This window comes from Carlito syrichta, unplaced genomic scaffold (genome assembly GCF_000164805.1).
Source record: "Carlito syrichta isolate Samal-C Ts95f unplaced genomic scaffold, Tarsius_syrichta-2.0.1 Scaffold287988, whole genome shotgun sequence".
NCBI lineage: Eukaryota > Metazoa > Chordata > Mammalia > Primates > Tarsiidae > Carlito > Carlito syrichta.
The window spans coordinates 279,554-304,876 of record NW_007232084.1 but is presented as its reverse complement, the minus strand read 5'-3'; the positions used below and the strand labels follow the sequence as shown (position 1 = coordinate 304,876).

Sequence of the window (25,323 nt, the reverse complement as noted above, 5' to 3'; positions counted from 1 at the left end):
TCATTCACTCTTTTCTTGCTGACAGATAATTACATAGAAACATGAACCTGATGTCCTTAAATAATTTACCTAGGTCTCTGGCAGGTATTTTTGCTTCCAGATAGAACTGCTCTCATTTTCAGCAGGAGACCCATTATTATTATTTGAAAGTTTGAAAACACTGGCAAAGAGACAAGTTGAGGTACAGTAGAATCCTTAATTTTCTGACATCTGCTGGAAGTTCATTCTGCTGTAAGATGAATTGCTGGGATGATGGTTTCATTGCTTAGAAATCAGAAGAAACACCAAGGATGGCTTATATTGGATTCACAAGCAGAGAATGCTCACTAACAGGAATTTGGGAAAGAAAGTGATTGTCATTTTGTCATGTCAACCAAGGAATAAAATAAACATTAGATATAAACATATTCCAGCATTTATAAAAGCAGACATTAGAAAGTTTAGTTCAGAAAAAATAATATCTTGTGGGAAGAGACTCCACAAGAATATCTGTAGGCCATGCATTGTGGCTCATGCCTGTAATCCAAGTATTTTGGGAAGCTGAGCTGGGAGGATTGCTTGAGCACAGGATTTTGAGACCAACCTAGGCAACATAGCAAGAACTCATCTCTACAAAAGTAAAAATAAAAAATTAGCCACATGTGGTGGCACACACCTATAGTACCAGCTACTTGGAAGGCTGAGGTGGGAGGATTGCTTGAACCCAGGAAGTCAAGGCTATGGTAAGCTGTGATCATGCCACTGCATTCTATCCTAGGTGATAGAGTGAGACCCTGACTCTACCTCCACCCACCCCAAGAATATCTGTAAAGTCTCTTTCTTTTTTTTTTTTTTTTTGAGTTTAAATCTCACTCTGTCACCCAGACTGGAGTGCAGTGGCTGCTTCCAGCCACCGCAGCCTCGACCTGCTGGGCTCCGGCGATCCTTCCGCCTCAGGCTTCTGAGTAGCTGGAACTACAGGCGCGTGCTACCACGCCCGGCTGATTTTTTGATTTATTGTAGAGATGAGGTCTCGCTGCCCAGGCGGGTCTCGAACCCGTGGGCTCAGGCAATTCACTCACCTCAGCCTCCCAAAGGCGCAGGATTATAGACTGAGCCTCTGAGCCCAGCTAAAGTCTTTCTATTCACAAACTCCAAGGAGAAAGAAAAGGAGAGGCTTCAGAGAGCTAACATGTATTCAAGACTTACTTTATCCTAACCATTATTCTAGGCTCTTTGTAACTAACTTAATATTCACAGCAACCCTATGAAATCAAAATGAAGCACAGAGAAAGGAAGGAGCTTGCTCAGCTTAACCTAGTTGCTAAGTTGCAGAGTTGAGATTTAAAGCTAGCAGTCCGGCTCCAGATATTCTTAACTACCTACACCTGAATATGTCAAGAACCCAAACCCATTTTGAGTTGATTTTTTAATATGTTGGAAGATAAGGGTCCATTTTCATTCATCTGCATGTGGATAGCTTTTCTAGCACCACTTAATAAAGAGACTGTTCTTTCTCCATTGTTTGTTCTTGTCACCTTTTTCAAAAATCAGTTGATCTTAAGTATGTGGGTTTATTTCTGGGTTCTCTATCTTGATCCATTGGTCAATGTGTCTGTTTTTAATGCCACTACTGTACTGCTTTGATTACTTTAGCTTTGTAATAGATTCTGAAGTCAGGTAATGTGATGCCTTCAGCTTTGTTCTTTTTGCTCAGGACTGCTTGGCTGGTTGTGCTCTGCACAAATTTTAAGAATTTTTTCCTATTTCCATAAAATGTGAGATTTTAAATTTTGATAGGAATTGCACTGAATCTGTAGACTGTTTTGCATAGTATGGACAGTTAAACAACATTCATTCATACAATCCATGAACATGGGCTACATTTTCATTTATTTGTTTCAGCTACTATTTTTTTAAATCAGTGTTTTATTTTTTTTTAAGAAAAGATATTTATTATTTACACCACTGAAATTAATCCCATAAGAATAATATACACCATGTTTCCTTAAAAGGATCAATTCCTTTCAAATACAAGAACTGTATAAAACAATACTGTCAACACAAAACAGTGGTCACATTACGTATCTGCAGGCCTAAGCACTGTAATTTTTTTTAATCTTATGGCTAGATATTTTCACTGAAACACAATGTTAGCACTTAGACAAGATAAAGCTAGAACAGAAGAAAAACGTTTTGTTCATGCTTTTTAGGGTTGAATCAGTGATATGTCCTTTTAAAAAAGTTATTGCCTTTAACTGTTTTTATGACATGGTTTTAGGCAGAAGAGCTTCTACTTAGCCACCGAAGAAACACATTGCTATTTCTTAGTTTTATTCTTCAGTCTTATGTTTTCTATTTCTTAAACTAGGACATAGTGGTATCACAACTGATGTTTTCCAGTTTTACTTAAAGAACACGTACAAACATACAGACCAAACTGAGACTGCTCAGAATTTAGAACTGTAACTAGTGGAGTACAGAAGAGATATTGTGCCTATGACAATGAAATAAAAGCTTATTGGTAATTTTAAGCATAACAAACTAGTTCTTTAGTCAAACAATAAAGTTTTAAAAGGAAAAACTCTAGTTTCAACATGGGTTTGGTCTTAGATGTAGCCAGACAATTAATGAGAAAAACATAAGACGTAACTTGTTTCCAAAGTCACAAAACGACATTGTTTAGTACATTTTTCTCTACATTTTGTGGGGGAAAAAATCAGTAATCAATGCTGGAGAAAATATTTTTCAAGAGTAAAAGAATATTCATATAGGGGAAAAGAATTGCTATGATCTTCAAAAAATATAAAATTAAATTTACAAAAAAACTGGAAGACCAAGAGCAAACAATCTGGTATTTGCTTCAGTGTCCAGCATCATCATAATGATTTCTAGCAAAAATGCAAGACATTTCTGGATCTTAAGTATCTTCAGTAACTTCCAGTGCAACTTGTAACTACTGTCCTTGCTTCTTTGACAGATATTTCCCAATATTTGTGATTTAACTCCAAAAAGTCATCTAATTTTGCTAGTTCCTTGAGCTATTGAGTTAATTTCAAACGTTCTTTGTCTTAATCTCGATTTAGGTGTGCTTTCATAAAAGACCTTATCTTTAGTCTATTGGGTGGGTTCATTAGAAAATTTCTTCCTATATCATCAAACATAATAGTGTTTTTTTGCTGTAAAACCCCAAAAACTTTCCCCATATAACACCAAGAGGCTTTACATCTATTAGTCCTCTCCTTGTTATATGCACTGTTATCATGGCAGCACTGTCTAACATGAAGGTAATCTTTTTTTAAGGAATTAATTAATTTTTAATTTTTTTAAAAAACAGTTTAAGTCTTTTTTTTTTTTTTGACCGGGCTCGGTGGTTTTTTGAGTTGGAGTCTCACTCTGTCACCCAAGCTGGAGGGCAGTGGCATGCTCCTGGCCACTGCAGCCTCAACTCACTGGGCTCCAGCTATCTTTCCGCCTCAGTCTTCCAAGTAGCTGAAACTACAGGTGCATGCTACCACCCTGGCTAATTTTTGATTTATTGTAGAGTCTAGGCCTCGCCAAGTTGCCTGGGTGGATCTCGAACCTGTGGGCTCAGGCAATCCTCTCACCTCAGCCTCCCAAAGTGCTGGGATTACAGGCTGAGCCACCAAGCCCAGCCAAATGAAAGTAATCTTGTAATTTGCATTTGTGTTCACTCTCAACTCTTTCATTTTAGCTTCAATCCACTTCATATTTGTTGCAGACCAAATAACAATGTCATAATCCTCATATGCAGATGCTAGGAATTCATGAAGATATGGCTGCGTTAATTCTACTCCAGTGTTTGCACAAGACCTGTGGTCAAATAATATATAATCAACATCTAGTGCCAAAAGCTTTTTCCCTTCCCTGGGAGGATTCAAAATTTCTACTTTGTATTCTTTCACTCAGCGAGAAATTTTCAGTAGGTTTTCTTCCCTATTTTCTACTTTGACTGCTTCATTTTCAATATCAAAGTCGTTGACAACATCATCATTGTCAGGGGGTGGACCCAAGACATCTTTCCAGCTCTCCTCACGAGTTCCCATCATCATTTTAGTATTTGGTTTCAGTTTGAGAGCTTCACGTGTAAAATCATTTTCTGCAGGTTTGCCTTTAACTTTAAGTCCAAGTAATTTTTGGCATTCTGGCAGCACTCCTGTGAGGGTCTTGAGAAACTGCTTGGGATCCAGCATGGTGCCATTTTCTGAAAGTGTGGTCACTGAATACTCCTGTCCTTGCCATTTCATGATGATAGGAAGGGCCAATTCCTGACACATAGGAAGTAGCAGCTTTCCTTCAGGAAAAAAACACCTGGAGCACAGAGGAACCAGACAGCGGACACAGAAAACCCTAAATCAATATTTTATAGTTCTCAGTTTACGGATCTTTCACCTCCTTGGTTAAATTTACTACTGAGATTTTGTTTGAATGCTATTATGAATGGGATTGACTTCTTAACTTCTTTTTCAGATAGTCTGTTATTAATGTAAAGAAATGCTACTGATTTTTGTGTGTTGCTTTTGTATTCTGCAACTTTACTAAATTTATTTATCAGCTTGACTAGAAGTGTAAAAACTACTAGAAAAAAAGCAACATAGAGAAAAACTCCATGAGATTGGTTTGGGAAAAGATTTCTTAGATATAACCTCAAAAGCACAGGCAACAAAGCAAAAATAACCAAATAAGATTAAATCAAACTAAAAAGCTTCTGAACAGCAAAGGAAATAATAAAGTAAGGATATATCCCATGGATTAGGAGAGAATACTTACAAGCCATACATTTGTAAGGGGCTAATATCCGAAATATATAATGAACTCAGTTTAATAGAAAGAACACAAAGAATCCAATTACAAAAATGAGCAAAGGACCTAAACAGACATTTCTCAAAGGACGATATACAAATGACCAAGAGAAAGCATTCTTATCGTGCCCATCATCACTAATTATCACAGAAATGAAAATTGAAACCACAATGAGATTTCACCTCACGCCTGTTAGAATTATGATTATCAAAAAGAAGTAAGACAAGTGTTGGCGAGCATATGGAGGAAAGGGAAATCTTGTGCACTTTTGGTGGGAATGTAAATTAATACAGCCATTGTGGAAAACAGGATAGAGGTTTCTCAGAAAACTAAAACTAGAATTACCGTATGATCTAGTAATCCCACTCTGAGTAAATATCAAAAACAATTAAGGACGGTGTGCTGAAGAGCTGTCTGCAATCCCATATTCGCTGCAATGTTATTCACAGTAGCCAAGGTATGGAAGGAAACTAGCCAAGGTATGGAAGGTGTCCATCAGCAGATGAATGGATAAAGAAAATATGGTATGCATACACGTTGGAATACTATCCAGCCTTAGAAGGAAATTCTGTCATCTGTGACAACATGGGTGAATTTGGATGACATTATGGCAAGTAAAATAATTTGGGTGCAATAAAATAAGCCATACTGCATGTTCTCACTTATATGTGGAATCTAAAAGAGTTGAACTCACAGAAGGAGAGATCAGAATGAGACTGGGGGAGGGGTGGGTGGAAATGGGAAGATGTTGACCCAAAGATACAAAATTTCTGTTAAGAGAAATAAGCTATAGTGATCTGTTGCACAGAATGGTGGCTATAATAAGTGATAATGCATTGTCTATTTCAAAATTGCTATGAGTAGATTTTAAATGTTTTTGCCACAAAAAACATAACTCTGTGAGGTGGTAGATTTGTTAATAAGTTTGATTTAATCATTCCACAATGTAAACATATATCCAAACATCACATTGCATCCCATAAAAATATATAACCTATACAATTATTATTTGCCAATTAAAAATTCAAACATAACACATTTTTTGAAAGAAGCCTGAACCCCCGAATGTGCTAAGGCTTTTCAGAATAGAGTGACCACAGAGGAACAAGCCCACTTATGAATGAGGATAGCATGATGTTAACAGATGACACGAAGACTGAGTTGCTCAGGTCTTATTTTCTTTATTTTTCAAAAATAATCATCTCCAAGCTGGGAACATTTCTAGGGGAGAAATGAAATCCACCAAACTCTTCTAAGTTAATATCAGTCGCCAGGAGCGTTGAGTTACATTCTGATGTTCAAAACAACTTGCAGGTGACAACACAGGAAACTCTGTTAGGAGCCTGTGAGACACTGAAGAATATGAGAAGTGAGCAAATGTTCTGGTTTTAGAAAGGAAAAAAAAGTAGGAAAACAACAAGCCAGTAACCTTGAAATACTCAAAGGATTTAGAAAAAAGACTTAGAAGAAACCGTAATTTTTAGGACTTTTCATCAGTGTAGGTTCATTTGAAGAAGGCATGTGAAGACCACAGAATATTTTAATTAGCATAATTTCTAGACTACTAAGCTAGTAGAATCTCATAATCGTAAGTAACATCGTCATCACGGATGCCACCATCAACATCATCCTGGCTAACGACTATTGAGCAGTTTCCTTTTGCCAGCTCTCAACATAAACTGTCTCATTTAATCCTCAGAACTGACCACTTTGTGTCACAGCATGGTCTCTTCATCTGAACAACACATTGGACAAAGTCTCTCAGCTCTGTGAACAAAAATAAAACAGTTAGTGGTGTGATTGGAGGATTTGTCACTGATTGCTTGGAAAAGAAAATGTAATGTACGTATACAAGCGCAGCTATATAGAAAACTGCTTAAAATGTGCCACAACTTCTTATACTTAGTTCTATGTCGTTTAATGTATTTTTATCCATTTCTCAGGTAAAGGAATGAAAGAGTTTTCACATGATATGGTACGGGTAAGGACAGATAATACTAGGAGTAATAGAATCAAAAGTGAAAAAATTCCAGTAAGTTAGAATAAGAGAATGAAAGCAAAAACCTGAAAATAAAAAACATTTTGATTTAGGTTTTTTTTTTTTTTTTTTAAGTTGGAGACCCAGGATTATTAAATCTCATTATTGGAAGGAATTTTTGGTCTTCTAGCCCACCCAAGCAGTCCCACTAAGTAGTTCTCTAGTCCAGTGTTTTTCAATCTGCATGATATGGCAAGGGAAATGAAATCAATTTAGTGGTTAAAGGCCAGGATGTAAAAAAAATTAAATATAAAAAAAAGTGCGCCATTTGTAGCACTTATTTAGTATTATTGTGTTAAACTTGTTTCCATTTTATTCCTGGTGTGGGTGCACTTGGTTGTTATACAAAACATATTTTCTGCTCTCGTTGTGGTTGAAAGTTTGAAAGCCACTGCCTGGGCTAAATCTTAAATACTTTTCTTGCATTGCGTCATTAATAGGCACTGTCTGCGGGGAAATCTGGAGGCATTTTCTTTGTCTTTGCATACATCTTACTCACAGGAAGACTTATTTTCTTTTAATACTGAATTTGAAGTCACTATAGCTTGAGTACTTTGGTTGTGTCTCAGCCCTGCCACATACTGGTGATATGGTCTTGCTCAAATAATTTTACATCTTTAATTCAAAATTTCCTTACTTGTAAAAATAGAACTATTATGAATTAACAAGTCAATACTTTCCATGCCTGTTAGGAAGGGAAAAGATGTTTTTAAAGAGGAGGCGAGTTAAAAACTCTGAAGATTTTACAAATGCTATTCTTTTTATAACCCTTAAGTTTACCTTAGCCAAGTCTAATCTTTTGTTGTTAACCTTTCAGATGCTTGAGGAAATGATCAGGAACCTTTTTTTTTCAAGATGAAACTCCCTGTCTATTTGACTACTCTTGAGAGATGCCTGGTTTGGGAGTCCATAACCACTCTGGTCACCCTTTTCTAATTTCACTCCAGTTTGTATATGCTTGTTCTATTTTAGACTGTATATTCATTTCAAAGTGCAGCATGCAACATGAAAAATTCCGTGTAAAGGACAGTGTTTAAAAAAATTAAATTTGAAAAAGCAAAGTGCACCAATTTATAGCACTTATTAGCATTATGGTGTTAAGCTTGTCTCCATTATATTCCTGGTGTAGGTGCTTGGTTGTGATACAAAATATATCTGTGTATATACAGGCAATGGAAATAGCTGAGTTAGGAAGAGGAGCTGATTGATGATTACTTTGCCTTTTCAAAGAATATTTTTCATGTTGGCATATGCTATCTTCCATAGAAATAAAGTAGGGTGCTCAGAACCTAATTTCAAATATAGACTAGTAATCTCTAAGTATAGTGGGGCAATTATATCCCTTGTTCAGGAGACAAAATTACACTAAAAAACTTTTTTTGTTTGTTTGTTTAGTGGCATATTTTCATCTTAAAAACCCTAAAGTGTGTTTTTTTGTTTTTGTTTTAAGTATCTGCTGGTGGGCCATCTCTCCTCCATCTTGGGTTTGTGCCATTGGTTTTTTTTTTTTTTCCTGACCTAAGAAAAGCACTTAACATTTGTCCTTGTTTAATTTCATCTTGTTAGATCCAGCTCATTGCTCTGGGCTGTCAAGACCATTTTTCATCATTATTCTGTCATGCAGTTGTCTGCCTGCTCCTCCCAGTGGCTGGTCACCCACAGGCCAGAGTGACATGCCTGCCACACCTTCCTCACCCGTGCTGGAGGGAAGCAGCCACAGGGAGCTCCTATCCAGGTGATGTGACAGAGATGACAATCAGCATCCTTTAGGGGACGTCCCCAGCCGGTTGAGATCCATCTAGTTGTCCTTGTGTTATTTTAGCACATTTTTCTTTATATGATCCATAAGCTAATGAGAAGTAGGCAGCTCATTATGTGTACCTTTTTTACTTAGCTGCCAGGGAGCTCAGAGCATAGGCCTTAACTTTTTCTAAAATCCATTTTTAATGGGTCTAAGCCATTTACAAAAATCTAGTAAAAATAAAATAATAACACGTGGTATATTAGGGTTCTCCAGGGAAACAAAAACAGTAGGAGATAGATATAGATGTAGATATATGGAGAGCACTCCCCCTTTATCCTAGGTTTTACTTTTCATGGTTTTGGTTACCTGAGGCAACTACCATTCAAAAATATTAAATGGAAAATTCCAGAAATAAACAATTCATACATTTTAAAATTGCACCCTGTTCTGAGCATAATGAACTCTCTCACTGTCCTGCTCCATGCCACCCAGATGTGACTCATCCCTTTGTCCAGGGTATCCCTGCTGTGTATGCTATCTGACCTTTATAGTCAGTTAGCCATCTCAGCGACCAGACTGACTGTTGTAGTATCATAGTACTCGTGTTCACATCACCCTTATTTGGCTTCCTAATGACCCCAAAACCCAAGGGTAGTGATGTTGGCAATTCAGGAATGCCAAAGAGAAGCTATAAAGTGCTTCCTGTAATGGAAAATGTGAAAGTTCTCGACTTCCTAGGCAAAGAAAAAGAATGGTACACTGAAGCTGCTGAGATCTACGGAGAGAATTAATCTTCTCTCCATGAGATTGTGCAGAGGGAAAAAGAAACTCGTGTTAGCTCTGCTGTTGTACCTCAGACTGCAAAAGTTATGGCGACAGTACATGATACATGCTTAGTTAAGATGGAAAAGGTATAAAATTTGTGAATGGAAGACAGGAACAGAACACATTCCAATTGATAGCAATTGAGTTGGGTTCTCTCTGGTTTCAGGCATCCACTGGGGCTTGTGGAACGTATGCCCCCAAAATAAGGAGGGACTACTGTGCAGATATAGTAAATAGAAACAGATACAGACATACCTTGTTTTATTGCATTTTGCAGATGTTGAGTTTTTTTTACAAATTCAAGGTTTGAGGCAGCCATGTATCAAGCAAATCTACTGGCGCCATTTTTTCAATAGCACATGCTCACTTCAAGTCTCTGTTGCATTTGGTAATTCTTATAGTATTTCGGACTTTTTCATTGTTATCATATCTGTTTTTTAATTCAATATATATATTTTAATACCTAAAAGTCCTTGTGAGATAATCCTGAACATAATAGGCACAACATCATCCTCATGAAGTTTACAGCCCAGTGAGGGGCAGACATTAATAAAATAATTGCACAAGCATATAACTGATTATAAACTGTGGTAAGGGCAATGAATGAAAATTGCAGGTTACCATGAGAATATATAATTAGTCTGGGGGGTGCAATGGGCCATAAAAAAAGCCACAATTAAGCTAAGACATGAAAGTACATCTGTTATATTGATCTGTGATCAGTGATCTTTGATGTTACTATTGTAATTCCCTTGAACCGCTCTCATGTAAGATGGCAAAATTAGTCGATAAATGTTGTGTGTGTTCTGACTGCTCCACTCCCCGGTCATTCCTGTCTCTCTCCTGCCTCCCTATTCCCTGAGACATGACAACATATTGAAATTAGGCCAACAATGGCCTATAAGAGTTCAAATGAAAGGAAGAGGTGCACGAATCTCAAAGTCAAAAGCTAAAAATTTTGAAGCTTAGAGAGGAAGGCAAGTCAAAATCTGACATAGGCTGAAAGCCAGGCCTCTAGCACCAGTGGCCAAGGTGTGAATGCAAAGAAAAAGTTCTTAAAGGAAATTACTCCAGTAAGCACAAGAATGACAAGAAAGAAAAACAGCCTTCCTGCTGGTATGGAGAAAGTTTGAGTGGTCTGTATAGAAGATCAAACCAGCCACAACATTCTCTTATGCCAAAGCTGAATCCAGAGCAAGAATTTGACTCTCTTCAATTCTCAGAAGACTAAGAGAGATGAGGAAGTAGCGGAAGAAAAGCTTGAAGTTAACAGAGAGGTGGGTTCATGAGGTTTAGGGAAAGGGGCCATTTCCATAACATAAAACAAGTGCAAGGTGAAGCTGCAAGTGCTGATGGAGAAGCTGCAGGTTCTCCGCAAGATCTAGCTAAGATCATGATGAAGGTGGCTACATTGAACAACAGACTTTCAATGTAGACAAAACACCCTTCTGTGGGAAGCAGATGCCATCTAGGACTTTCATAGCTAGAGAGGAGAAGTCAATGTCTGGCCTGAAGGCTTCAAAGGACAGGCTGATTCTCTTGTTAGGGGCTAATGCAACTGGTGACTTTAAATTAAACCACGCCTCGTTTACCATTCTGAAAATTCAAGGGCCCTTAAGAATTATGCACAGTCTACTCTGTCTGTGCTCTATCCATGGAATAACCAGGATGACAGCACATCTGTTTACAGCATGGCTTTACTGAATATTTTAGCTGACTGTTGAGACCTATTGCTCAGAACAAAAGATTTCTATCAAAGCATTGCTTCTCATCGACAATACACTCAGTCATCTAACAGCTCTGATGGAGATGTGCAAGGAGATTAATGCTGTTTTCATGCCTGCTGACACAACATCCATTTTGCAGTCCATGGATCGAGAAGTCATTTCTCCTTTCAAGTCTTGTTATTTAAGCCAGGTGTGGTGGCTCATGCCTGTAATCCCAGCACTTTGGGAGGCAGAGGCAAGAGGATTGCTTGAGTATAGGGGTTTGAGACCAGGTTGGGCAACTTAGTCAGACCTCGTCTCTACAATAAATCAAAAAGTTAGCCAGGTGTAGTGATGTACACCTGTATGTAGTTCCAGTTACTTGGAAGGCTGAGGAGGAAGGATTGCCTGAGCCCGGCAGGTTGAGGCTGTGGTGGCCATGAGCATGCTACTGCACTTCAACCTGGGCAACAGAGTAGACTCTGTCTTAAAAAAAAAGAAAAAAGAAAACGATTAAAGTTCCCTCTAATCATTAAAAAAAAAAAAGGCCCCCAAATCAAGTGTTGTTATTTAAGAAATATATTGTATAAGGCCATAGCTGCCATAGATAGTGATTCCTCTGATAAAGTAACAAAGTAAAGCAAAAATCTGCAAAGGACTCACCATTCTAGATGTCATTAAAAACATTCATGGTTCATTGGAGGTGAAAATATCAACGTTAATGGGAGTTTGGAGTAATTTAATTCTAACCCTCATGGATGACTTTGAGGTGTTCAAGACTTCAATGAAGGAAATCAATGCAGATGCAATGAAAATAGCAAAAGAACTAGAATTAGAAGTAGAGCATAGTTTGCAAATATTTTTCCCATTCCATGGGTTATCTCTTTACTCTCTTGATGGTTTGTTGTTGTTTTTGCTGTTGTTTGCTTTGTTTTATTTTTCTGTGCAAAACTTTTCAGCTTGATAAGGTCCCACTTGTCTATCTTAGCATTTGTGGCAATTGCTTTTGAGAACCTGCTCATGAATTCATTGCCTGCTTTGATGTCCAGAAGTGTGTGCCCTACATTTTCTTCTAAGATTCTTATAGTTCTTTAAGTTCTTGATCTATTGGCCTTTGCAGCAACTTGGATGCAGCTGGAGACCATCATACTAAGTGAATTATCACAGAAACAAAGAACTGAATATCGCATATTCTCACTTATAAGCAGACCTTGAACCCTGGTCACACAAGAAGAAGGTTGGATCAGCTGGACACTGCTAGGGGAAGGAGAAAGGGAGGAGGGAAGGGGACATGTGGCAACACAATGGGTATAATTGCGTATCTTGTGCATGGTACAATATGACTTGACCCCACATCATGACCTCCTGCTCAACTACCTTCCTTGTGTGGACTTGGGCTGCCTGATCTGGTAGCAGCTTCCCACAAGTGACTCCTGAGCTCCAGATGGTGCCAGTCTGAATTAAAATGTGCTATAAATGTAAAATGCCCACTGGATAGCCAAGACTTACTGTGAATGCAAAATATCTCACTAACCATTATTCATACTAGTTGCATGTGAAATGATGATGTTTTCAATATATTAAATATATATATGTATATTTTTATAGCGATAGGGTCTCACTACATTGACTGGTCTCGAACTCCGGGCCTCAAGTAATCCTCCTGCCTTAGCCTCCTAAGTAGTTGGGATTATAGGCAGGAACCACCGTGCCTGATTCAAAATAAACATATAATTAAAATATCATTTTTTTCCTCTTACTTTATTTAAAAAATGGCTAGCAGAAAAGTTTCAGTTAGGGTGTGGCTTGTGCTATATTTCTGTTGGCCAGCACTGGTATAGAGCAGCCTTCAGTGTGCTCTCTGGCAGATTCCCAGGGAGTGTTTCTGGCTCAGCCCTGTCTAAGAAGGACCCTCTCTGTGGTCAGTGCTTGTCCTGGTACAATCAGGTTTGTGGGGAGAGTGGGGTAGAAGGCGTTGCTGGCTTAGCAGAGGCTGTGGATGTGACGGGCAATGAGGGGCGTGTCTAGGATAAGGCATTCTCCTGGTTGCATGAGTGAGTGACTGCATCCATCACCCTTGCTATAACCTGGTATTTGGGCCTTTTGAGACGGATAGTCTCATTTACAATGAAAGGCGAAACAACTTGGTCTGTACACCAGTGCTTTGCCTCTTAAGTCACTCATTTCATTAGGATTTTCTGAAGTTGAGACCAGGCCCAATGGTCAGACCCTTGCTCTCTCCGGAGCCCTACTCCATACCACCTTGCACCATCAATCTTAAGATTCTCTCTTGGACACCATGCATCCAGTCAGCCACCAAATCCTGCCGAATCTACCCCCACCTGATCTCCCGAACCCATTCCTCTCTCTCTTTCCTCATCATGTCGCAAGCTTCCAGGTGAGGCTGGGGTTCTGCTCCGGGGGCCCCGTGTTGAGGACCACTGACCTGTAGGCTCTGTGCTATTGTCAGCTGTCTCCCGGGATTCCTGTATGCATGCACATTTGTGAAATCCAGCATTGGTGCAGCTGAGACCAGAGGCACATATGCTAGGTGCTACTTTTTGTACCAAACATTGCTCTCGGACCATGGTGCCAATCCCAGTTCACCAGCAGTCACTTCTTCAGCCCATGTTGACTCAACAAGCAGAGAATGCTGAGACACGTTTGGTCCAGTCTCCCCTTGGCAGGGAGATCGCGATGCAAGCACCGGCTTCTGCTTTGAGGCTCATGCCAGTCATGTGCACAACCAGTTCCGGGTCTTTCTAGTTCTTTGAACAGGCTTGAATGATAATGTGGCTGAAAACTGGGGGTGGGGAGGGGGAGGGGCAGGGGGCTTAGAGAAACTAATACGATTTAGGGCTGGATTTAGACACTGAGGGATAGTTCTTGGAGATGCTGAGGATTAGTGGCAACAGCTGTTATCCTCCCCATTAGAGGAAAAACCGAAAGGAGAAGGAAAGACTTTCGTTTCAGGATGTGTCTTTGCAACTCTGAGGGGGGAAAGCATTCTGACAAGCCTGGAGGAGCGTGTGTGCCCAGGTAAGTAGGTGGGTTCGGGGTTCAGGTAGACCAGGTGAAAGAAGACACAGAAAAGCCTAAGAGGGAAGTACGGGACACGAGGCTGTGAGATTAGGGGCTCACTCCCCTTCCTCCACGGACACCGGATCTAATCTGCCTTTGGAAAGACCACCTTCTGCCGCCAACAAGGCTCAAGGGATGTTTTCGATGTGGCCCTTGTGAAAGAATATGAGAAGTGCTCCCTTAACTGAGAATAATATGTTTTTACAGCCCAACCCTATTATCTCTTCATGTGTCTGGGAAACTGGACGAATGATTCCTTGTGGACAGAGGTTTTTGACTTTTGGTGCTGGTGGAAAACAAACTTAGGAGAGAAAGGCCTTGTCTGAAGAATTCTTCAGTCTAAGAGATTTGAGGTCAAGATCGTTTTCCTGTCTCTCTTTGCTTCATGAATGTAAAAGGTGGTGGTATGTGAAGACAGCATGAGAGTGAATGACACCTGATTATTTGGTTTTATGAATTATTTCCATAGTCTACTTCTATTATGGCTAGTTTCACTATATTTGTGTTTGTTTTTGAGTCAGGGTCTCACTGTTGCCCAGGCTGGAGTGCAGTGGCACAATCATGGATTACCACAGTCTTGACCTCCTGGGCTCGGACAATCCTGCCTCAGTCTCCTGAGTAGCCGGGACTATACCCCAACCTTGGCTAATTTTTTTTTTCATGGAGACAAGGTCTCTCTGTGTTGCCTAGGCTGGTATTGAACTCCTGGGCTCAAGCAACCCTCCCACCTTAACCTCCCATAGTGCTGGGATTACAAGTTTGAGCCACTGCATCTGGTCTTAGTTTCACTATATTTTTAGCCTTTTATTTTTACCTTTTAAGATCAACCTACTAGAGACAAGGACTGGTGTTACCTTACATTGCTCCCTAGATCAAAATATTAGCCCAGCCTTTTAAATGTCTGTGCACAGGACTATGAAAAAACAAACAAACAAACAAACAGAACTGTTAAAAAATGCCTGTGAGAGTTCTGAATATTTATCCAGATGATTTTTCATCTGCCTTCTTTGCTATCATTTTATTTTTACCTGCCAACTTCTTTCATATTGTCAACTTCTAATTCTTCCTGTTGGTAGGCATTAGAGCTAGTAAACAAAAATAAAATTTACTCTATAAATGCTACTATATTCAATCATTGCATTCTATTCCTGAGCCCATCTTTTTCCCAGTATATTTAATAAGGCATTGAATGAATTGGATATAATTTTCTCTTCTCATCTTCTTTACTAAAAGCAATAAAATAACAAAAAACAGAAAAAGAAAAAACAAGGAGACATCAAAGCATTGTAAGCTTAACAATCACCTCTAAATAATCAATAGTTGACACAAGTTTTGTAGCACTTAACTCGGTAATTTTCAATTGCAGAAATAAGATGCTAATCCAGGCTACCATCACCATGCTGCCTGGCCATATTGAAATATTAGGTGTCTACTTCAGCAATAATATATTAGATCTCACACTGCCCTTGGGTATCAGACAGCTTGGAAGGAGTTCACTTTAGGATACAAACATGTTCTGGTCTCATTTCTTTGACTTAAAAATTAAAGACTCTTGAAAAAAAAGTCTGGTCTTATATTGTAAGAAAATATCAAGAATAGAAGTTAAAACAGAAAAGTATTTAAAAATTAAGCACTTTCTAGCCTGATGTGCCTTTTTGATCTTGACCTTGAACATTTGCAATCTGGGGAGGCAGCACTGGAAGTCTCTCAGGTGCAAAGGCAGTGTGGGATTCAGGTCAGTCACATCCAAAGAAGGCTTCATGTCATTTTCTTAGATAGCTTCTGGACTGATGCTGTGGTTTGTCACCATATAGGAAAAGGCAGGATGAGAGTCCCAGCTACCCTCACAGCCTGGGCTTATACCACCCTCTGCCTGGTTTCCTGCTCATCTGCTTTTTCCCACGGTGCCAGCACGGTGGCCTGTGAGGACATGCAGCCCAAGCACATTCGAGTCCAGCCTCAGCACCACGGTACCCACCACATCACCATTCACACCAGCAGGACTTCCTATTCACCAGGTGATGAGATTCCAGGTATGTACAAGAGGGGCTCTGGGAAATTCCCAGGAGTCCCAAGATCCGGGTGGTTCTTCCAAGCTGTGTTTGTCCCAGACAGGAGTTTTCAGGGCTAAGGTTTCACTTAATCCTAAGAAGCAACTGTTGAGCCAAAAATAAGCACAAAACACAGGTATTTGTGTCATAAAAACCACATAATAATGAATCTCGGTATTGATAGTGATCTGTATATGAGAAGAGGGCACAAATGACATTGTTATAAACAATTATTTTACCCTTATCATAAGATATAAATATACCATATCACATATACAAATATGCATACTGGGAACAACCTTTATGTATTGTGTGTGTGTAATATATATTATTTTCTCATCTTTAAAAATTCATCCACCCGGCCGGGCATGGTAGCTCTCGCCTGTAATCCCAGCACTTTGAGAGGCTGAGGTGGGAGGATTGCTTGAGCTCAGGAGTTCAAGACCAGCCTAAGCAACATAGCGAGACCTCATCTCCACAAAAAATCAGAAAACTACCCGGCTGGTTTCATGTGCCATCCATAGTCCCAACTTATCAAGAGGCTGAAACAGGAGGATCGCCTGAGCCCAGAAGGTCAAGCCTGCGGTGAGCCGTGACTGTGCCACTGCCCTCCAGCCTGGGCAACAGAGTATGACTCTGACTCAAAGGAAAAAAAAAATTTTTTTTCAACTATCAGTGGATACTTTGATGATATGATGAATATGTTAATTTGCTTGACTATAATAACCATTCCACTATGCATAAGTATGTCAAAATATCATGTTGAACACCTTAAATGTATACAATAAAATTTTTAAAGCTAAAATTACATGGGGGTGGTGGGTGGTGAAAAGAGCATTTCCTGATGTTTTAGTTCAGGTGCCTGTAAAAGCGAAAAAGGAACCTGAATGCAGGTAGTTCACATGGGGACGATTCCAGGAAACACAAGTGAGGAAGAGGGAAAGTGAGTGGGGACAAGGGAGATGCCTATAGCGGGTGTGCAATTGAGCATGTCACTGCTATGAGCAACAGGACTCAATTCCACTGGGGACCCTCTGAGAAATCAGGTGACACCTCTGAATCATCCCTCAGGAGGGTAGGGAGGTCGGGTACTTATTGGTTGTGGGTTGTCCATGCCTCTCCCGGTCCCTTCAGATCTAGTTCTCAAGGTGGCAGCGAGAGACAACAGCAGAGGAAGCTACAGGTGTGTCACACTGTAGCTAAGTGTAGGCAGAAAACTTGCACCCAGGTCAGCTCAAATGCAGCAGCCGCTTTTGCTCTAACCCAGGCATGTCCAACCTGCGGCCTGCCTGCTACGTGAGGCCCAGGACAGCTACTCATGCGGTCTCACACAATTTTTAACATCATGTTAAGGCAAACATTTCTTTCTTTTTTTTTTTTTTGAGTTGGAGTCTCACTCTGTCGCCCAGACTGGAGTGCAGTGGCAGCTCCTACCACTGCAGCCTCGACCTGCTGGGCTCCGGCGATCCTTCCGCCTCAGCCTTCCAAGTAGCTGGAACTACAGGCGCGCGCTACCACGCCCGGTTAATTTTTGATTTATTGTAGAGATGAGGTCTCGCCAAGTTGCCCAGGCGGGTCTCGAACCCGCGGGCTCAGGCAATCCACTCACCTCAGCCTCCCAAAGGTGCGGGATTACAGGCTGAGCCACCGAGCCCGGCTAAGGCAAACATTTCTGATGAGCACTTTGTGAAGTCTTATTATGTGTATATGCTAACTATATTATATAATTTATGTGCGGCCTAAGACAATTCCTCTTTACTCGAAGCGAAAAGTTTGGACACCCCTGCTCTAACCCTTTTTGATTTTTGATGGGAACTAGAGGTGATAAATGAAAATGAAATTTATAAGGCCAGGCGTGGTGGCAGGATCACTTGACCCCAGAATTTTGAGACCACCCTGGACCAACATAGTGAGATCTTGTCTCTACAAAAAATATACAAATTAGCCAGGAGTGGTGGCACGCGCCTGTAATTTCAGTTACTCAGGAGGCTGAGGTAGAAGGATAGCTTGAACCCAGGAGGTCGAGGCTACAGTGAGCCAGAATCAGGCACTGCCCTCCAGCCTGGACAACAGAGCCAGACTCCAACTTAAAAAAAAAAAATTACTCTGTAAATATTGTTTTATCCAATCATTTTTTTTCTATTGATAAGTGTGGAAACAAGTTCATGGATCCAATTGATACAGCATACCCCAAACTGAATTAGGTCTATTCTAACAGCTTCCCAAAACTACATGACACACAGAAAATGATCATATGTGTATAGCACACTGAGGTCAATGAAAGAGGCTCCCTGAGGAAGAAGGTCACTTCTCTGGCAACTCCAGCCACTCCAGTGTGTCCCCAGACAGCCTCGTCATGAAGGGATCAGTACATCCACACATCAGTGTTGTACGCTGGGGAATGAAAATGTTAAGAGCCCAAAACACTATATTAGGGAGGAACATTTGTAGAAACAACCCCAAATATAGTGACACACAAATTCTGAAACTATCCTGAGGGAAACAAAATTGGATTATCACCGGAACTAAGATAGTCGATGTAATAAATGGCTTAATGGAGTTCTTCTTGAATTCAGTGAGAGTTAGTTATTGTTTCTGTTGTAAGGACACTGTTTTCTTGCTGGGGTCTGTAAGTTCCTTGAAGGTAAGAACCATGTTATCCTGTTCATAGATGTCAATGTCTAGCGTAGTACCTGGTATTTAATAAGACCTCATCTCTGCAATAAATCAAAAAATCAGCCGGGCGTGGTAGCACACGCCTGTAGTTCCAGCTACTTGGAAGGCTGAGGCGGAAGGATCACTGGAGCCCAGCAGGTCGAGGCTGCGGTGGCCGGGAGCGGCCACTGCACTCCAGTCTGGGTGACAGACTGAGACTCCAACTCAAAAAAAAAAAAAAAATTCTAAATAATCCTTCATTCAAATGTCTATTAATAAAAGTCCAAATACATGGAAAATAAAATTATCCCAGACACCAAGTTGCATTTAGCAAGTCTGTAAAGATATGACTCTGATTTTAGCCACTTAATTAAAAATGAGTGTCTAGACACTTTAAAAAAATTTTTTAAATAACTTAAAGATATTGCAGGCTTTAAAAATATTGAAATAATATGAAAGAGTAGAAAATAAAAAGTAAAGTTTCCCTTCCCTTGCTCAGGACACACTGCTTGATTCTCTAAAGGTAACCCTTGTTATATTTCTTGCACACCTTTCCAGAAATTGTCCCTGCATACAAGCATATGTGAGTGTGAGGTCTCAAATTAATATAACCTTAAGCAGAAACAAATTAAATCAGTCTTAAGCCAGGCACAGTTCCTCAGGCCTTTAATCCCAGCAAGGTTAAGACAGGAGAATCACTTGAGGCCAGGAGTTTGAAACTAGCCCCAGCAACATAATGAGACCACCATCTCTTTAAAAAAAAAAAAAAAAGATTGTCAGGCATGGTGGCACAGGCCTGTGGTCCCAGCTACTTGGGAGGCTGAGGCAGGAGGATCACTTGAGCCTAGGAGTTGGAAACTACAGTGAGATATAATTGTGCCACTACTCTCTAGCCTGGGTGACAGAGCAAGACCCCATCTTTAAAAAGAAAAAAGTTGTCAGTCTTTTCAACATCTATATTTTTATCTAACAATCAGATTGAAAACTTTATTGTAGATACGGCTTATTTTTAATAGTTTCATGACAGTTCAATGTCTGGAGATCACATGATTGGTATAACTAGTGTCTTATTTATGGGCATTTACCTTTTTAAATTTCTGTCCTTTTGAACATCTTTATACATATGCTAATTATATGAATCAGGATTGTTTCAGTTGCAAATACCAGAAAAGTCAACTGACATAAACTTAACTTATAAAGACATTTGATTGTCCCCTGTAAGTCTGGATATCTGGTGAAGCCATTCAGTGACATCCTCTAGATCCTAAGATTTTTCCATTTTTCTGCTCTGCTCTTCAATGACATCATCGAGATCCTAAGATTTTCCTGCTCTGCTACCATCAGTGAGTTGGGTTGTCATCCTTTGACACTGCACGGTTTCAGGATGGCTGCGTGGCTTTAGGCCTCACACTGGGATGACAGCTGGAATAAAGGGTCTGAGGTGAAAAGATTCATCCTCAGGATTTACCTGCCGTCTCAGCAGATTGCCCTCCTTGGCCAGCACTGGATCACTGGTGAAGAGGAACAGAATCACCAGCACTGGTGTTAGTCTAATTACAAGTCATTCCCTGGGGAAAGGGAGAAGCCTAACCTCCCTAAAGACAGCGGTCTCCTCATGAACAGAACATCTGGGTTCTGTTAGTGGAACCATCTATTCTGTTGCAGCAGGGAATGAGTGGAGAAAAACTGTTAGGTACTGAACTCACTGCTTGCCATATTTATTTATGCAGGTATGTCAGTGGAGAAAATTCCTATATTAGAGACTTCCAGATCAAAGGATAACTGATTTTTTTGAAGGGGTGTTTTCTTTTATTGTGTTAATATACATAACATTGACCATATTAACCATTTTTAGGTGTGCAGCTCAGTGGCATTAAGTACATTCAAAGTGTTGTACAACCATCTTCATTATCCATTTCCAGAACTTTCTCATCATCCCAAATAGAAAGTTTGGACCCATTAAACAACAGACTGTCCCACCCTTCCTCCCCAGCCCCTGCTAACCTCTAATCTTCTTTCTGTCGTGGTCAATTTGCCTACACAGTACATCATGCAAGTGGAATCCTGCAGTATTTGCCATTTTGTGTCTGACTTACTTCATTTACTGTGTTGTCAGGGTCTCTTGATGTCGCAGCATGTGTCAGAGGTAATTGCATTTTAAGTATGGAAGGTGTTGTCAGGCCACTCCTCTGCCCCCCAAAAGGTTGCGTGGTTTATCTTCTAGCATTAGTGAATGAGTGCCCTAGTTTTTTCCATAGTCCTATCAATACTGGCTGTAATCACACATCTTAATATTTGCTACTATGAAAGGTGTAAAATAGTGTCTCATTTATAATTGCTTTTAAAGTTATGATTGAGCTTGTTTTATTTTGTTTTGTCGTTTCATCATTTTGAAGAGGGTCATCTTTTTACTGATTCACCATGGCTTTGTATATTTATCTGTTTTACATCTTACAAATACTTTTCTTTGGAAAAGGAATGTTTTTTTTTTTTATCATTTGTCCTTTTGATTTCATCTAAATTCAGATTTTTTTAAAAAAAATAGCAGACTTTATTCATCTTTTCCTTTATGGCAAAAGAGTTTTGCTTAATAACTCTAATATTTTTTAAAAAGAAAGAAACATTTCCAATTCCTTTGTATTTCATTTTTACATACTTTTGATCCACATGGGATTTATTTTGACGTAAAACAGGAATTCAACTTTTTCCTCCCTAATAGATTGTTCACTTTCCAGGGACTGATCTTAAGCTTTTTGTTTTGAAGACTCTCATACAAAATCACCAAATGGCACTGAGTGAGGCATGTTCACCCTGAATGGATATTTTCTGTTGCAGTGACTGTGAGAAGCAGCCGTGATTTCATGGGATTCCTACTGCAGGCTCGAAGAGTGTCTGATCATCAAATAGCTGGCACTTTTGTTTTCATTCCTCCTCGTTCCAAACTGATGACTTGTTTTGAAGAGGCTGATGCAGTCACCCACACTGACAAGTCCCCGAAGAGAAACCTCTCGTTTGTGTGGAAGGCCCCTGCCCAGCCCGTGGGGGACATCACATTTCTGTACGAGTGAAGTGCTGTGTCTTAGTAACTGATCCTTCCTCTCTGACGAGAGAGGAGCTTCTTCTTCCCCTTCCTTCATATTCCCTGCTCACTCCCTTACAGAGCCACCTTATGACAAGGACAGGATCACTGGGGCTGTCTAAACTGGAGAGCATATGTGGAGGGTAACAGAAAAATTTTGCCCCAAACCCTCCCCTTTGCCATGATCCATGGTCCGCGAATGTGTTCTTTTCCCTTCTCCTGAGGCACGGATGAAGCTTGGCCGAACTCTCTGGAAAGTTCTGACTAGAGGACAGAAGAGCTGGCAGTGGGAGGGTGGAAAGAGAGCCGAGAAAGACAGAGAGAGGCGAATGGACAAAGGGACACTTTCCTGGGCCTGAGGAAAACCACTTACGGCTCTGTGCCTCAGCTTGCTCTCTGTCAAATGGTCACAATAATGGCAGCCCCTGCCTCATGGGGTTGGGTGAGAATGCAAGAGCCAATATTTGCAGAGTGCTTAGACCATGTCCTGGCAACAGCAAGAACTTCATAAGCGTCATTATTACTCAATGTTTTGTCATTCTTTTCAGACAAAATGCATTTACCAAGAAAGATTTTTTTTTCTTTCTTTCAGGAAAGGTTGTGTGTTCTTCAGTTTCTTTCCCCTACACCCTCTTAAATATACCAGGGAGACTGTGTCTGAGGGTGGAGGCCATTCAGACTGAGGGCTCCCCTCCAGGGTTCCTCTCTACTCTGGGGAGCAATGAGAGATAAGGTTGATGGCCCCACCCTGCAGTGTCCCTTGTCCATCCCTTCCTGGTGGCCCAGGACAGCACACAGGACAGTAGGAAGGAGAACACAGTGCCTTCTGATCATGCCTATTTGATAAGGCTGGGGCCCACTTCTCTGCGGGTGTAACCAGCTTCTGTCCATGGTTGTGGCTCTTACCCGGCACAGAGGGCATCTGTCACTTGAACTCTTTACATCTGCACAACTACTTTTGTTTCTCAAAGCACCTCCATTCCTATTTTGGGTTTACTGTCATAGCTGTTGTGTGCTACATAGGAAATAGTTTGGAAGTGACCATTTCCTTTTTTTTTTTTAGTCAGGGACTCACTCTATTGCCCAGGCTATAGTGCAGTGACATGATCATGGCTTACCATAGCCTAAACCTCCTGGGCTCAGGTGATCTTTTCACCTCAGTCTCCCAAGTAGCTGGGACAACGGATGGGTACTACCACAACTGGCTAATTTGTTGATTTATTGTAGAGAGGAGGTCTTGTCATGTTGCCCAGGCTGGTCTTGAACTCTTGGCCTCAGGCAATCCTCTCGTCTCTGCCTTCCAAGGGGTTGGGATTACAGGTGAGAGCCACTGCACCCAGCCTTATTATCTCCATTTGACAGAAAAAGGAGCTAAGTCACTCGAGGAGACATCTCTCCCAAATCACCTTGTGTCCTCTCTCCTCCAAGAGCCCTTGTGCACAATACCGTCCACTGAGTCTGGAAACCATGCATTTGAGGCCTGAACTTTGACTCTCACTTGTATCTTGTTTCCCTGGGTGACCTCAGCTAGATGAATCACATTGTTATGACTATCTCCTGAATGCTTACAGTGGGAAAAATCATGCTTGCCAATAATCCCTACCTCAGTGAAATATTTGGGAGGATAAAGGGCATAATGTTTGTGAAAGTGAGTTTTACTGGAGAAAGGATTATGTATTCAAAATAGTGTTTAGAATAGTAAGAACTTATCTCTAATTTTCAATAGAACCTACAGTTATAATAGAATTGTACAATTGTATAATAGAATTATAAAATCTCCAGTTAGCGATGTAATTAACGGTCTATCAGTAATGGCTAATAATAACATTGAAGATAAAACCTTTTATTGGAGTCTAATCAGTTTAAGAAGACTCCTTTTAGTCAAAATGAGATTTTGTATGACTCTATCTATTCAGGAGAGTGGTGGATGTATTCATATCCTCTCTTACCCTCAGTTACTGAGTTTTTGTTTCTTAAAAGAATGAAGTCACTCAAAGAGTCATAAAATAATCTCTCTCTAGTTCTATTTACTTAGACTCTGGTTCTTCTTTATATTTTAGTGTGTTCTCTTTTTTCTGTTAGTTTGGCCCAAAGTGTTATTTAAAAGAAACTAAGTCTGTGAATCACCCTGCTCTTTCTTTTTCCGCAGTTTATCAGTAGTCCAGTCATATTTCGTTTACTGGGCAAGGATTGAATCATCTGTTGTGTCTCAGCAGACACACAGCAGAGCCCATGCTGCCAACCACGTGGAGCCCGGATCACAGAGGCCAGCCCCTCAGCAGAGGTCGGGCCATACGAAGGGAACCACTCCAGGTACAGCTCACTGCTATTCACTAGCCTGATTGTCATCGTTATTTTTATGGTTATCTATTTTCACTTAAAAGTTACTACTGCCAGTTTCCAGTCCCTGCAAAACAAGCAATAAACACCTGCCCTGGCCAACTGCAGCGGTTCTTGGGGTTGTGATAACACAGCCATGGGAGGGAGGGAACGCTAGCAGTTCCTTTGTTTGCTGCAGCAAACACACTTTGTCTGGCTGAGCCCAACAAATTAAGTCAGGCCCCGGGGTGGACAGTGAGAGCTGTGGTACAATACCAAAAAACAGCACACATCTCCACCCCCAGACGACCCATCATCACAATATTTCAGTGGTTTTTCTCAGTTCCCTGAAGCTATACAGGAAGCACACAAAAGAAATGAGCTTTTCACCCCTTCTTCTTCTCCTTCTTTTTTAAAAATAAAAACTCATCTAGTTTTTATTGTAGGTAGGTGGTTCCTTGCAGCCTGGGTTGGAGAACAGAACCAGGAATAAGACACCACTGCTTCTATGAGAAGGGACTTTTTCCTTGTGTACCACATGACGTATACACCACTGGCTCATGAACCTATGAAAAAAAGAAAAGAAGACCAATAAACAAAAACCCTTAACCAGCTACAGAATGTTTGACTGGCTGAACATTCCTGGTGATACAGAACTCCTTTTGATTACTTATTATTAGTTAGGATCTCTGAATTGATGCACTCATAAAGGCATCCAATCATGTGCACAGAAGATCCTATCCTTGATAGGTTCAATATCATTTTCCTTTATTCTTTTTTTTTGAGACAGGGTCTCTCTCTATTGCCCAGTACAGTGCCACAGTTACGGCTCACTGCAACCTCGACCTTCTGGGCTCAAGTGATCCTTCCACTTTAGCCTCCTGAGTGCTTGGGATTATAGGTGCATGCCACCATGCCTGGCATTTTTTTTTGTTTTTTGTAGAAATGAGGTCTCATTTTGTTGCCCAGGCTGGTCTTAAACTCCTAGGCTCAAGTAATTCTTCCTCCTTGGCCTCCCAAAG

At 40.4% G+C, this 25,323-nt stretch overlaps 1 pseudogene across 1 annotated transcript; it reads right to left on the bottom strand.

The window, feature by feature from the left end:
• Positions 1-3,653: 3,653 nt before the first annotated feature.
• Positions 3,654-4,343, bottom strand: LOC103255281 (annotated as a pseudogene). The gene has a single exon (XR_504015.1). The product of XR_504015.1 is annotated as a ubiquitin-like domain-containing CTD phosphatase 1 pseudogene (transcript).
• Positions 4,344-25,323: the final 20,980 nt, after the last annotated feature.